Genomic DNA, 15,692 nt, shown 5'->3' on the forward strand with positions numbered 1-15,692 from the left:
CTGACCCCCCGCACCCCCCGGAAAGGTGATTCCCTGCCCGGGGACTCCCCGTCCCCGGGGATGCCCGCTGCGGAGGGGGATCCCCGCATCCCTGGGGGTCCCCGGGGACGGAGGCAGACCGCGTTGCCTCCCTCTAGCTATGGAGACAGCCCCTCGAGGGGCCCCCAGGCGTTCGCAGAACACCCACCCCCCCTTCCCCTGCAGAGGCCACTAAAGATGCGTTCATTTGGGGGCGGCTGCAGGTGACACGGGGGTTCCGCGATGCGCAGGGACCAGGAGCCGGGGATTCCTCTTTGCCCGATGGTTTTATGGAGCTGGGAGATTTGTGCTTGAGATTCCCTGCACACCTGAAGGAAAGGCATTAACATAGAGACAAACGATGCACAGCACTGGCCGGGGAGACAAAGCCGCCTTTCATGCCCTGCTCCCGCTGCCTCTTGTTAATAAACAAGTGCTTTACCCTGCAGTGGCTTCCAGGAGGAGTCGCTTTAAGCTCCAAAAGGTGCTTGTTTGGGTTTATTTTCAAAGCTGATCCTGAAGCATCTGCACTCCCGAAGCCTCGCTGACAGTGCGGAAGGGATCCGAGATGCTCAATTAGCAGCAGAGGATTTCATGGTTGTTGTTGCACTAGATTCTGCATTGAAGGGAAGCGGCCATAGTCCCATCCCACGGAGGTGACCTGGCGGCAGGAGGGCTGGGCTCAGCCTGCTCCGAGGCGATGGCTTTGGGCACAGACTGCAACGGAGGCACAGCCCTGGCCCAAGGGCCCTTCCAGCCCCGGGGGAACCCCTCAGCACACCCCAAGAGGTGACATGAGCTGGGTCTTTGAGTCCATCAGCGAGAGCAGAGGAACACAGATGTCAGGATCGGGATTTACTCTCCATTTAACATAGCACAGCCAGAATCATCAAGAAAACCGGGAAGGGAGCCGAGCCTCTGTGCCCAGCCCGGCACAGGCGCGGGGCACAGCCTTTCCTCGTGTTTCCCTGGCTCAGGGCGGGAGCCAGCGCTGTCCCACCGCTGGCACACGAGGGCACAGCCCCAGCACACACCCCCAGGGCTCTGCAGCCGTGGGCGGCCGTGGCTCCGCGCTGCCAGCCGGGACCACTGCTCTCGCCCCTCTCCGGGAATGCCGGCAGCTCCCCGAGCAGCGCTGCCGCTTCAGGGCCGTGGTGCAGCGGGAGCCCCGCAGTGGGATCACAGCGGGGCTCGGGGAGCCTTTACTTCTTCGTGTGCACATTTTCTCTTGCTAACTGTGATTCTCCGTGGCTTTGTGTTTTCCGATGTTTCCGAAAGCTTTCTCTTTTCCCCTGATTGGTGACCGTGCAAAACTGCAGAGGAATGCAGGTGGAGGCAGAAGGGACCAGAAGTGCTTCCCACGGCAGAGGAGGGAAGAACAGTATTTTGGATTCAGGAAGCTGCTTAGAGGAGCAGGGAAACCACCCGACTTCTCTCTGGTTTTTACACAAATCTCTGAGAAATTCCCCTTTCCCCAGCATTTTGCTCAGACAGCAAAAGAGGTTCAGCCAGAGAAGGAAGGAGATATCTGATAGCATAACTTGATCTGGAGCTCGCTGCTCTGCCCTGCCCCTCACCAGAAAGGACAGTTTCATGCCCAGGCAGTTGAGCTGCTAATCCTTATCTTCTTTTGCAGGTTGAAATCCCAGTGGGACACAGTGGTTCCACCACTGAGAGAAACTCAGTGCAAGATATCTGTGAGGCCTCTGAGGCAACTTTGAAAAGTGATGTTTTCCTCTGTCTCTGGGGCATTTTGGAGTCCAGAACACTTATATTCAAAACAGGGCACTGGTGACATCTCCTTTTAGCAGTATTTTTCCTGCTGTTCAGCCTAACTCTTGTGAAGTAAACTGATCTTCAGAGATACTTGCATTTCTCTTATCATTTGGGAAATGATTTAGGACTAAATCCCTTCCCCCCTTCCATGCTGCTTTTCCCATATAAATGTAAAATCATTCTTTTCTGTAGGTTCTTGGGCATTTTGACACATGAAATGAATAAAGGAAAGACCTGGGTGCAGTCACCAGACCAACCTGGACACTGGCTTTGAGAGAATGGAGCCTAAATAACATACTTTAAAAATATCTCACTTCAATTGCCTTGCAAAGACTCGACCCTTGTTCACAGACTAACAAGATAACTCAGGAGGTCTGTGATCTGCTTTCATTTATCCAATCTCCCCTACCTCTCAGCTGTGAAAACCCATATTTGCCATCTTGAAAAGGGCATCTGAACTCAGCCCAGATTCCACCCTGCCTGGAGGACCCCAAGCATTCAGCAGCACCATCAGAGGTTTTCATCCCTCAGGCAAATGCTGTGGGGGCTGGTTTTTCATTTACCCCCTTTAATTTCCCAGGGATGCCTACAAAACAAAGCACCTCTCAGGTCTCTGTTTCCCTCTGCCAAGGGAGCTCCTGGCACAGAGCCCTTCTTGGTGATTGATGCCACACAGGGCAGTGTCCCAGTGCCCCTCCCCACCTCAGGGAACACTGCAGCTCTTCTGCAAGGAGAGATGTTGACCCCCAACAGCACAGGCAGGCAAGCTGCACTTCTTCAGCCTCCTCCACATGTTGCAGACCCTCAGCCTCCTCCATATTGGTCAAAGATGTGCCCCTGCAGATCTGATGTGGGGCTTTTAGTATAACAGGGAACACAGCACAGAACCACAGAATATCCTGAGCTGGAAGGGACCCACAAGGATGATTGAGTCCAACTCCTGGCCCTCCTGGCAGGACATCCCAACAATCCCACCCTGTGCCGGAGAGTGTTGTCCCAAAGCTCTGACAGGTTTGGGGCCGTGCCCACTACCCTGTTCTAGTGCCTGACCACTGTCTGGGGGAAGAACCTTTACCTAATATTTAACCTACCCCCCTCTGACAGAGCCTCATTCCATCCCCTGGTGTTATCCAGCATGGGGCTGTGCTGGGGCTATCCTCAGAACCATGTGTGCATTCCAAGTGTGTCCCTCCACCTCCTCCAGCCCTCCCCAGCACCAGATCTATCCTGGTTCCCTGCAGGGACCCTCAAGCCCTGCTGGTGTGAAGATGGCAGACTCAGCAGACACCCCCCTCATACCCCAGCCAAGGCAACACAGTTTTCCTTCCCCATGGGACATTTCTTCCCTGTGACAGTCGGGTGTTTTACAAAAGCCCAAACAACAGCAGATCCACTGCAGACATTTTTTCCCCCACCTCAATGTCTTTTCTGCAAGGATTCAGCTTGTTCATCTTGGGGCTGTCCAGCAACAGGGGCTGTGTAGCCCATGGAGAACATCAGTACCTGCAGGGCAGTATCCAGCCCTTCTCCAGGACATACCAGACTCCTGGCACCAGGGGGGACACCCCCACAGCCTCAGGTGAAATGAGAAAGGCAGATGATAAATAATGAACACAGAAATTATATGGAAATATCAAAGCCCAGCACTCAGTTTGAGACTCCAGCCTGGACATTTATTAACCACAGAATCATGGAATGGTTTGGGTTGGAAGACACCTGAAATATCATCTAATTCCAAGGTCCCTGCCATGGGCAGGGACACCTTGCACTACACCAGGCTGTTGAGAGGGTCATGGTCAAATAAACCATATCTTGGCAGTCCTTCCAGGCAGATAAGGACTGGGATGGAGAGTGACCTCCAAAATCATCTATTCCACTGGCCTATCCAAGGCTCCAATGAGCAGCATGGCTGGACCAAAGGAAACCAAGACCCATCTCAGAAGTCCTCCACCAGCAATGCTGTCATGGCATGACTGCCAGCTTCCTCCTGTCCCACTGTGTTCCCATATCTCCTGCCTGTCAATGGCACTTGCCAGACCTCTGCCAGCAGGGGAAGGCAAAACTGAGGGATGTAGGTGTAGGCTGCCTTTCCAGAAAGAAACCATCATGGCATGGAGACCTGATCCAGCTACCCCTCCTTGCCTGAGCTGGGAGAGCACTGGCCCACTGTCATTATGGGAGATGCTCAGCAACCCAAAGAAAAGTTGGGCACATTTGCTGTTGGGAGACAAACCAGTACTTTACAAGATGGATTAAACTCATCCCAAAAATTCTTTTATCTCTTGGCACATGGTGACCAAAGGGAATTAAAATCAAGAGCAGGTGGTTTCATTGGCCTGGCAGAGAAGCTATTAGGGTTCCCTCCAGTCCCTTTGTGACATATTTGCCCAGGCTCCAGGAAGGAAAAAAAGCCACTCATCCTTCAAGGAAATGCGTGCCTCTTTTATTTGCTGCCCTCCCCGAGAAACTCATTCACTCCTTGTCCACCCACATGAGCAGGAATGATGAATGAAAACAAACCACAAACAATTCAGCCTTCCCTTTTCCCTCCCAGCCTTCCAATCAGACGTTTCAGTCCGTGCCTCAGCACCCAAATTTTGCCGGTTGCTCATTCCGGTCGTGTGCCTGCGGATCCCTGGCTCGCCGCGCCGCTCACACGTTCCTTGGATACGGGCAGCTGCATCCAACACATTCCTCAGCACCTCCAGCTCTGGGAGGGCTTCACCCCACTCGGGGTGGAGGAGACAGGGGGAGCCTGGTTCTGCAGGGCACCACTGCCCACCCTGCCTGGGGCCGGAGGATTCCTCTGGTGAGACTGGCAGAGGTGGACACCGGCAGAGAGCTGGTGATCAGCAGGGCAGCACTTCTTGTCCCCCAGAAGGACTGTCTTGGCCAGGCACTGTGATGTGTCACCAGGAAGGTGACAAATGGGTGCAAAATGGCACCAGCAGGGGCAATGTGTCTTCAGCTCCCGAGCGCTCCAGCCCAGTGAGAGACCCCTCCATCGCAGAGACTCTCCCCAGGACTGGGTTTCTCTGCCAGCCACTCTGATGTTTCTCTCTCTCTTCTCTCCACACAACCTCCTTACACCCCCCTGTGTATTAAAGAACTATTGCAGGTATGTCTGTGCACCTCCGAATTCCGTAGATAAAGTCCCCTCCCATTTTTGCCCGGTTTGTGTATTTTGATGTAAAAATACTCTGAGTGGGTGTGTAACTTATTACATGTGTAGGAAACACAGGGAAGGAGGACTTGAGGTTGCACCACAACAGAGAGGGACAAGGCTCCTTGTCTGGCTTTGCCCTTGATTCCCTATTTAAATATGATCTGCCTCTGTTTAGATAAGGGACTTTCTCCAAATGACTTCTGAGATCCAGGAGACCATTTCTGCAGCAACAAGCTACTGCTTGCAGGCAGCCCATGGCTGGGAAATGCCCTTGATATTACAGAAGTGGTAACTTGTTTAATGGACTCAAATAAATAGGAAAGCCCAGGAGCTCATGTGGCAGCATCTGAGCCATGTACTGAGAGGTGCAGAGACCTTAGGGCAAGGCTAAATATAGGTCTCACAAACCAGAACAATAGAACTTTTACTGAGAAGATAATCAAGCCCTGGAGGAAACTACACAATATAAAGCTTAGATTTAAAATAAATGTGAAATGAGTTGGTGGATTTGGGATCAGTTCCTTATGGAAAAGTTTTCACGCCAGAAAAATCACTTGATGAAATGCACTTTTTAATTAGCAGTTTCAGCAAGGAGCCAGGGGGACTGAAGGGGTGCTGGAGCCTCATCCCTCACATTGTCACCTTACCCTTTGCAAGGAGTGCTGGGATCAGGAGAAGGGTGGGCTATCCCAGGCTGGAGAGGAGCCCTGTTTGTTCCCCTCGTGACTCCCCATCAGCATGGACTTTGTCAGGAACATCCCAAAGACAACATCCAGGGCAGCAAGTGCTGAATCCTGGCAGGAAATCCACAGCCTGGGCATGGGCACAGAACAGGTGCCAGTTCCCTGCACACCAGTCCCTCTTTCTCTGCCTGCTGGAAGCCAGGTTGGAGCCACCTGGGACTGTCCAAACCAGTTTTCAGGTAGCAAGGTCCTCAATGCAGCATCCCTGCTCAGTGGCCAGGAAAGAAGGCTGGATCTGGATCCTACCCACCAGGACACACTGTGGCACTGCCATGTCCTCACCCAGCTCTCCTTCAGTCAGCTAAAGGGATGCAAACTAAAAGAATAAAGACCAAATTGTTTTTACTTCTCTTCCCTCTCCCTTTCCTCGCTTCATATCACAATCCTGTGCTTTGCAAATAAATTGTGTCTTTATGTCTCCTTTTCTCAATGAGTTAATGGAAATGATTTTTGCTCCAAGGTGGAGCATGAAAGTCTCACTCAGTGCTGAGCATGAGAGCAAGATGCAGGGCCCAGGAGGCACAGAAGCTCCTGCTACCCTGGGGAGTGATGGGTTGGATCGGGCTTTTGAGCCCCTCCAAGCATCTGAGCCTCAAGTTTCAATTTTCAGCTCCATTTTCAGCTCCCTCTCCTCCTTGCAAAGTCTGTGCAACAGCAGTGGGAGGTTACAAATAGAGCAAGGCAGCTCATCTCCTGCATCTCGCTCGTGTGATCCGTGGGCACGCACGTGCTGTGCCGGATCCTCCCTCCACAGGCACTCCGAGACTATCCCAGCGTATCCATGGAGTGGTGGCCACGCGTCTTTCCCGGTCTGCAGCTCCCTCCTCAGCCCTTTGCTGTGCACGTCCTGGCTGGAGCTGAGGGCACAGGCGGCACCACGTGCATCTGCACTGAGATTAACCCTGCAGAGCCGGGGACAACGAGTTGTATTTCCTCATCCAGAACTCATCGCCCGGGAAGGCTGCCAGGCCAGCTCTGCCAAGGCAGAGGCTTCAGTGGGAGGCTCTGCTTGCTACAGGAGTGGTGGGGCACAGACAGCACCACCACTTACCTGCCCCAGGGGATGCTGTCCCTGCCTCTCTGTCCCCTCCTGAAGTGTTGGGATCACACATACATGCTCGTTTGGTTTAGGGAACGAGAGGAGGGATGATGGGAGGTGGTCTCATTTAGTCAGTTTGAGGTCAGTTTAGGTCTGACTTAATGGTGGCCAAAAATTACCTGGAGGGCAAGTACAAAGGCAGCAGAGCCAAAGTCTCCTTGGTGGGGCATAACACAGGGTAGCAGCCCTGTAGTGCAGCTTGGGATGCTGAGGGTGGACATCCAGATGATCTTACCTTTCCTGGGAGGTGGTGTATCCCTAGGAGAGCACACAGCATGGGAGAAGGGGCTCTTCATTGTTGGGCTTCAGTGAGGCTAAGCCCAGTGAGGCCGTGGTTATCCTGACCTAGTGCTGATAACAGTCATGGTGCCAGTACCGGCCAGGACCATTTCAGGGCTCCCATCCCACTACCCCTTCCAGGATCCTGAGACTCTGGGATATATGAGCTCTAACCAGTCTGGCATGGCTGTTTCTGATCCTCCAATTAGGGGGAAAATGCTGGCTTCCTGTGACTCAACATGAAGCACTTCATGTTTCGCCTTCCAGGAGTCACCACTTCTTCATGTAAGGAAGCAGTGGGGACGAGAGTGAGGGTCCCAGAGCCACTTCAGAGAAGGGATCCTGCACATCTCTCCTGCTTCCCCAGGCTGGGGATGGCCAGAGAGCCAGCAGGAGCCGTGGCTCTGACCTGGGGAAGAGCAGTCTCTCCCAAGTGCCCTGCCAAGCCTGTTCCTTGGGGACACTCCCTGGGCAGGGTGAGAGAGGAGGTGGTGTGGAGGGGTCTCTCCAGTTTCAGTGGGAAATGCCTGACAGCAAAAGGCTTGATGAAATAGCTGTTTTAGTAAAGCAGAGTAAAAGGAGAAATATCAAATGCAGTAAGTCTTATGCCCCTTCAGAAGCAGGACACCCTACGTTCCTACAGCATCAGATGGACCCAGCATGGATTTTCCCCCAGTGCCACACATATTACTCCCTTGGAAAGAAGTTCTTCCCTTTTGGTCCCTCAAGCCCTTATATATCCTTCCTTTTATTCTATCTTATTAAAGCAGCTGTTTTATTATGCCATTTGCTGTCAGGCCTTTCCTACTGAGATGCAGAACTAACCCCCTCTCTCACACCACCCCTCCCAGGTGTGGAACAGGAATTGCCTCGTACATGCTGGAGCCCCTTCCCAGCCCCCAGCACTGCTTTCAGCAGAACAGGGGTCTGTAGCTGCTGTTCTGGCTGCAAGACTGTCCCACAACTCCCTGGCAAAGCCAGTTTGCTAGTGGTCCTGTTTTGCAAATAGTTTTCTTTCCCTAACACAGCCTGGGTGCTCCACACACCACAGTCTCTTTCCTGCTCCATCCAGACCTTGAGGGATCCGAGCACTGTGTCTCCCCACATGGTATTTGCTGAGCAGCTGTAAAACAATTAATTGAATTTAATTATTGAGAGGATGTTCGTGTTTCCTGCACGTTTACAAACCATGCTATCTCAGTCACACCAGGGCTGGTCTATAATTCTCTGTTTAATGAGTTCCTGAAATATTCCTGTAAGCAATATCCTCAAACTAGCCTCTCTGTCTAGGCACACTGTGAGAGGCTTAAAGCACCCTGATGGATCTATGGAGCAGCCTGGCCACAGGGCACTGTTCATATGGGCAAATGTGACCTGAGGAAGCCTCTGGCAAAGCAAGCAGGGAGAGAGGCAGCAGCTCTGTCATGTGCCCTGCAAGGGGGAGCTCACTGGTGCTCAGAGGCTGGTCCACACTCCAAGCTAGGACTGTCCGCCTGCTCTGACAAGGCAGAAAGCTGGTGGCTCCCCTCTCTGGAAAGGGAACACCGGGAAAAGGAGAGAGAGAGTAACTCTCTCTGGTGTTTTGAGGCAACAAGCCTGGGAGACAGGAGGAGATCCTACTCCCCAGGGCAAAGGGAGATGGGCTCCCTCCTGCCAGCATCACCTTCAAGCTTCTCAGCTCCTCTCTGCACCCAAGTGTTCAGCACTGCACTGGTCCAAAGGCACCCAGCAGCCACCCACGGCTGTGCTCCTCAGCCAGAGCTGCCACACAGCCCCCTGGCTCCCCTCTGACAGTGCCCAAATTGCCACACCAGGTATCCAGGTGTCTCCAGTCACTGTCTCCTGCAGCTCCAGGAAAATAAACAACTGCTCTTTCCTCTTTTCCTTGCAGTCAATTTGCTGCTCAGACAGCTCTGCCCTTCAACCTGACCCCGGGAAAACCACTTGGGTTCCCAGCGTGGGGTGGGACCAGAGGAAGGCAGAAGGTTCCCCCTGGCCCTCATGGTCCCTGGTCCTCACCCCAAGGCATGCAGACCCTCACCAAGGGGCAGAGGAAATGACATGAGAGGCTCATCTCTGGCTGGGCTCTACAAGAGTTTCCAGGGCATGTTTTTGTCCATTTATTTTAGAACTGGGAGGGAGGGGAGTTGGAAGTGTTTAAATTAAGCTCCAGTGCCTCTGCTCTCCTCCAGGTAGGTATTTTTCTATTCCTGGGTATATGTAGCATCCTTTTAAATTATTGCTTTGGGTATCAGCTGTGCCTGCAGGGCTGCATTCACTCACACACACAGATGCCCCCAGGATCCAAAAGGCAGGTCCTGAGCTTCTGCATGAGCTTACACTGCTAGAACAAGCCTTGAATACATCCATTAGCCTTGTGGCTACATAGGGATAAAGGATTCAAAACCTTTACCAGTAACATCACTGGGTGGGTGCAGGGGGACCATCAGCTGGATGCAGCAAGAGGGGACATCAGCTCCTCACAACCCAGTAGTGGATCTGAGCTCTTGTCTGTTCTTCATGGCCCAATCTGCACAGCTGGAGCTGAATCTTTGTTGTGTGAGTTTTGGGGCAGTTTTCCTTTCAGAGTCAAATCCCACAGAGGATGGGGATGGGGATGGGGATGGGGAGCCAGGACTGTGTGTGCTGGTTGTGGCTGGGATAGAGTTAATTTTCTTCACAGTAGCTGGGATGGGGCTGTGCTTTGGGTTTGTGCTGAAAATATGGGTGATAATATAGAGATGTTTTTGTTATTGCTGAGCAGGGCTCACACAGAGCCAAGGCCTTTTCTGCTTATCTGCTTCAGTGAGCAGGTTGGGGGTGCACAAGGAGCTGGAAGGGGACACAGCCAGGACAACTGACCCCAAAAAACCCAAGGGATATCCCAGACCATACAGTGTCGTGCTCAGCATATAAAGTGGGGAACATTTGGGGTGATGATATTTGTCTTCCTAAGCCACTGTTACACACGATGGAGCCCTGCTGTGCCCGGCTGGATGGCTGAACATCTGCCTGCTCATGGCAAGTGGGGAATGGATTCCTTGTTTTACTTTACTTGTGTGTGTGCAGCTTTTGCTTTCCCTATTAAACTGCCTTTCTCTCAGCCCCTGTTTTTTCTCACTTTTACCCTTGCAGTTCTCTCCCCCATCCCATCAGAGGGGGGTGAATGAGCAGCTGGTGGTGCTGAGCTGCCCTCTGGGTTAAACCACAGCACCGTGCCACGCTGGCCCCAGCCAGCCCACCCAGCTGAGGATTCACCACGTCCTCTCAGAGTGGCAACAGTCAGGTTAGCATCCTGAGAGAGAAACTTCTCTTTTGGGGGGAAAAAACAAAAGCCAAGGCGTCCTTTTCTTGGATGCCAAACTGTGGTTTGTTCTAAATCTCATTTCCAAACTGCAGTTTGTTCTGTATCTCCCTTCTCATCCTCACACGTGTCTGGGGGGGTTTGGCCCAGGGTGGGAGCAGTCAGCCCATTTCACCCCAGCTCTGTGAGCAACCTTGCTCCCTGTGGAGGGGGCTGGGTTCATTGAGGGACTGGAGAAGGCCAGGACAGACAGTTACTGCCCAGCTCTGCCTCCTGCAGTACCCTGATAAATCCCTGTTGCCCGAAGGGAGTATTTTGGCTGGTACTTGGAGAAGGAAGACATCAGGTGAGGGATGTTGAGAAGGTATGTCTCTAGCAGCAGATCTGGACAATGCCACCAACACTGGGACCCCAGATAAGGGTCTTTATTGGCAGCTTTCTTCTACAGCTTGGTGTGTGTACAAGCACACCTTTGAAAAGCAAGGAGAGATGGAAGTTGGGAGGCTGCCCTGCCTCAGCTTTGGACCCCCAGGGGCTCTAATCTCTACTTCTCCAGCAGCTGGAGTGTGGCATTGCACTGGGAACATGCTGGATAGGAGCTGGGAGACGCAGTTTCTCAGGAGGGAGATGGGAAGCAGCATGTGGAGACAGCAGGAAGACACTCCTGACCGGGAAACATCCCACCACTTGGGACAAAGTGGAAGGGCTGGGAAGTGCTAGAAAGACTCACTGCAGTGATGGAGCCTGAAACAATTGATGGAGAGCCATGGAGAGCCAACAGGACAAATGTCACCATCTCAGCATTCCTGGTGGATGAGCTTGGGGAGCTTGGCCACAGGTAACCCATGGGGCACAAAGGTGCTTTGGGCTGACACCTGGGTACCATCCTGAGTTCACAGGGAGAAAGGATGGGTGAGAGGATGGGTTTGCATGGCTCTCAGTAGGTTGTCTGAATGCTGCAGAAAGCTATTTGGACACAGGGACATATGAAGGACATTTCCAAAGATTGTAAAAGATCTACTCCATGAGTTGAGACTTGTCAAGATCCTCACGCAATTTTTAAGGAAGGGGAGTTTAAAGTATTCTGGGAAAGAATCACAGTATTCCAGAAGCTGCATCAAGGAGGGACTGGAGTCTTAACCTCAAAAACAGAAGTTACAAATGGCCAGGAAGCTCCCCTGGCTGGAGGAGGTATGGAGGTTTGTCTGTCCCAAGGCACACTCATACCTGGGAGTCTCCAGTGCCAAGACTCCACTCCACATGGTGTGGAGAGCACTGCCTTCTCCCATCCCATTCTCCTCTGGGAGCCTGCACTGGTTGGACTGCTCTTGGACATGTCAGTGACCCCCCCTTGGTGTGATCCAACAGCTTTTGCAAATTAGTGGCAGGATAAATCAGGTATTCTGGCACAGGAGTGGGATGCACCTCTATCAGACAGGGCTGGGAATCCCAGAAGGCTGCAGACAATGCCTGCCAGTGCTTTATAAAGCACACTTCCCAAAAACATGCTTTGGGGGGATGGATTCACAGCCCACAAACCCCAGCATGTCCATGAGCCCAGAAAGAAGAGCAAGACCAGAGAGGATGTGAGCTGCCTTGCTGTACCAGTCAAGGACCTGGGGTCATGGCTGAGGGAACATCACCACAGGACCATCCGGACACAGCTCTGGAGACTCCAGCAAGGCAGCATGAAAACAACAGGAATCAAACAGCAAAAAGGCAGGAGTGCTGCCATCCTAATAAAAGGATGAGCCAGCTGGTCACTAGGAACCAGAGCAGCTGTCCCACTGAGCCAGCTATGCCCATCTTCCTGGACACCCATGGGGATGGAGCATGGGTGGGGTATGGGAAGAGGGAAAGGAAGCAAGAGGCCCAGCCAGGCATCACACCACTTTGACTAGAGGCAAAGAAGCCAGCTGGGTACTGGGAAACAGGCAGTCACACACAGGGGTGACACAGCCTTTGCTAACTGCTGCACATAATGCTGGGCTCTGCTCCTTGCTCCCCCTTAGGAGGCAAAGAGCAAAAAGCCCTGGTTTTATAAATTCTTCTCACTGAAAATCAGCAAGGTTAGAACTTGGTGGCCATTGATTGCTAGTTTTCAACAGAACAGCAGCCAGCACTTACTGGATTAGGTAGGGAGCTGGAGAACCATGCTTCCCTCTAACTTCACTGGGAACCAAGAACTGGGGAGGATCCTCCCTCTCTGCAGGTGATGGCACCGCAGAGTCCTCCATGGTCAGAAGGAGAGAGAATGAGGGGGAAGACATTTTGCTGAGAAAAGAGTAATGGGGAGACTTGCAGGCCAGTCAAGGGAGAAGAGAAAGCACGCTGGAATTGGGACAAGTCATCATGAAAACAATCCCAAACTTAATTCCCTTGGATGGGACTTCACGTAGTGCTTAGAAGAATTGCCACTTTATCTTTGCAGACACAAGAAGCAAGAACTTGTTCTGCCATTGTGCAGTCACCAATTCCGTTTTTTTCTCTCTCTCTTTTTTTTTTTTTTTTTAAGAGTGAGCAAAAGAGGCATCTTTACAGCTCACCATGGAAACTGCTGTTGTGGACAAGGAATGGCTGGTGTGTCCTCGGGGTGTCACTCTCTAGCAGGTGGCCAGAAAGACACCAACCCTGCACCCAGGGTCAGTCTGGATCCAGCTGTGCCCCACTCTGGAACAGCTGGAATCCAGGCTCCCTGGCAGGGCGACCCCCTTGGGCACTGACCCTCCAGGATCCCTGTAGAGGAATCCCTGCCTCGGTGCTCACCCAAAACAGACCATCAAAGGAACCGGAGTTGTTTTTTTCGGAGAGAAGCGGTTCCAACTGGAGGGCTGCAGTTATCCGTGGCCAAGCTTTCCCATTGTTATTTTACAGTTGCTTGATGTTCTGAAAGATATTTAGAAAAATGACTTTAACTGTCCTGTGCCAAACTGGGTGAGGGTGAAAAAAAAATGAAATTTGGCAGAGATGTTATTCATTCAGCATGGAGCTTGGATGACGTCCAGTGACTAACACAGGAGTTTTAACTGATCTGGGAGACTAAAAACCATTCACAAATAATTTGATTTAGGGTCACTGTGATTTCTTTTTATAAATAATTTTCATTGAGAAGTATTTTTTTAATTAGGATCGACAGATCCTAATAGCAGCCCTATTGTGTGCGCCGCTCATCATTCCCGTCTTCCTAAATGACTTACACATGTTGTGTGCTGGTTGCTTGTTCCCTGCACACGATGGGGCTTGTTCACGGGGTAACCAACCCCTCACGACAGTGGGTGAGCCGTGCTGAACTCCTCACTCCAAAGGCACGGCTCTGAGGGGGACCCACATGGAAAGCAAAGGAAGCTTTCACCATCCTGTCACACGCTCCGGTTCAGGGGCTGGTCTAAGCCTTTGCACAGCTTCAGACATCCCCCCACAGCTGTAACTTTGCTCTGGCTCTGAATGATGGCAACAGAGACTTTGCTTTAAGTGCTTTAGTGCTCCAAGTCCCATCACGGTGCAGGAAGTTCTCTGGATCAGAATAGGCTCCCTTTTCCGTGGTGGGAGTGCTGGACAAGGATGGGACCGAGGCAAATATCTGACACAACGTGGCAAAAAGGCTAAACTCGGTCACCTCCTAATCCAGCAAATCGCCCAGCTCAGCCTGAATAGATCTGGGAAGACTGCAGGAGAATTCGGACAGAAGAATGACTCGGCGACTCGAATGAATCTTTCTTGGCAACATCCTCCGTGTGTGACAGCCTTTTCTTTGACTTGCACAATAACAATTGCAGCCCAGCCACTTCAGTTACTAATCTTATCTGTTGTTTGAATGGCTCTTAGCTTCCCCCCTGTTGATTATAAATGTTTGTACAAGTTCTTGGAGTCAGCAGAGTTGTTGTTTCGTAGCTGAATAACAGGCTTGGGCTCCCAAAGTTGGAGATGCTCGCTGTAATGATCAGATATGTTCTTAAAAGCCCACTGAATTGGATTTCAAAACAAAAGGCCCATTGATCTTAAGCCTGAAATCCCAGCCACAACTCTGAAAAACATTTTCCCTTGTCTTTCTGAGGAACTGAAACCGGCGCGATAAACTACGACTACAACCGTCAAAGAAAGGAGGATTTATCTTATGAGAGGAAACTACCAGAAGTTGATCTTATTTAGGCTGTCAGAAAGGGCTGAAGGGGATATAATTGCTACTGAGAGACATGTGGAAGGGGAGAAAACATGAGAAAATCTTGTGAAATCCCCAAGCCGAGAGTTGTGTGGCTGGGGAGGAAAAGATTTCTGATTTTCAGAGCAGAGGTCTGGGATGGGTTTCAGCAGAAGCCACAGAAGCAGCCCAGGGTGCAGCCTGATAACCACATGGAAGACACTGATATGACTGCAACAGGCAGGGAGGGCAGTGTGTGACACAGGAGCTCGCTGCAAGATCCCATCCAGCCTTCGGCCACCAGTACCGGGACAAGGCATGAAGAGACTCCCCTGGCTCCTGCACTTATCTATCACCTTGGTCTGTCCTGTTTGGCTCCTCACCTCACCCAGCAGCCATCCCAGGCTTGCCTTGGCCACATCATCTTGTTTTTAGCACTGGGAAGACTCATGCAGGTCCCTGTGGCGCTGTCATGGCCAGACGCCCAGGATGGACTGCTGTGGAAGAGTTCCCATTGAAATTGGGGGAAAAACCCACCTTTTTTGCTTTGTTTTCTTTACTTAAATAGCCAAATGCTGTATTCTAGCCAAAGTCAGTCTCAAAACCAGAGCATCAGGTAGTTGCTGTGACTTCCAACACAGAATGGTGCTGGGCAAGCAGAGACTCACCAGCACAGTCCTACCAAAGCACAAATGTCTTCTTCCTGGGACTGCTGGTATCCACCTGGAGCACATCCTCCCTCGAAACAGTAACACTGGTCTGTGCTGGGATTAAAAAATAACCTCTGCTGCTGGCCAGCATCATCAGCACCAGTGATTCCCACCCCACCCCACTCAGAGACAGACCAGCCACGTGCTTCCAGGGCTTTCACCAAACACAATCCCTTAGCAGTTATGCATTTCCCAACTCTACCACGTGGATAAAGCAGTGGTTTATCCATAAGGACACCTGGTGGCATTAGCAAGACAGGCCTTGGTTAAGGTTGTTTAATGCTGTTTGCCTTCAAAAAGAGCAAATCAAGGCAAAGGGGTTGCCAGAGCTCCAGCCCACAGCCTACCATGGATGCAGTGAGGTGATTCCAGCCTGGACATGCAGTTCCTACATCACAGACACCTCAAGAGAGTTTGGGTGGGCTGAAAATCAAAGGCAGCATCTGTGCATCCCAAGCA

General features: G+C 51.8%; 1 protein-coding gene across 1 annotated transcript in view; it reads right to left on the reverse strand.

Moving 5' to 3' along the window:
* Positions 1-15,692, reverse strand: part of NRG2 (neuregulin 2) — a 176,223-nt gene that overhangs the window by 159,489 nt on the left and 1,042 nt on the right. The gene's annotated exons all lie outside the window — the stretch shown is intronic.

Source organism: Manacus vitellinus, unplaced genomic scaffold (assembly GCF_001715985.3).
Source record: "Manacus vitellinus isolate BGI_N305 unplaced genomic scaffold, ASM171598v3 scaffold_25_pilon, whole genome shotgun sequence".
Classification (NCBI taxonomy): Eukaryota; Metazoa; Chordata; class Aves; order Passeriformes; family Pipridae; genus Manacus; species Manacus vitellinus.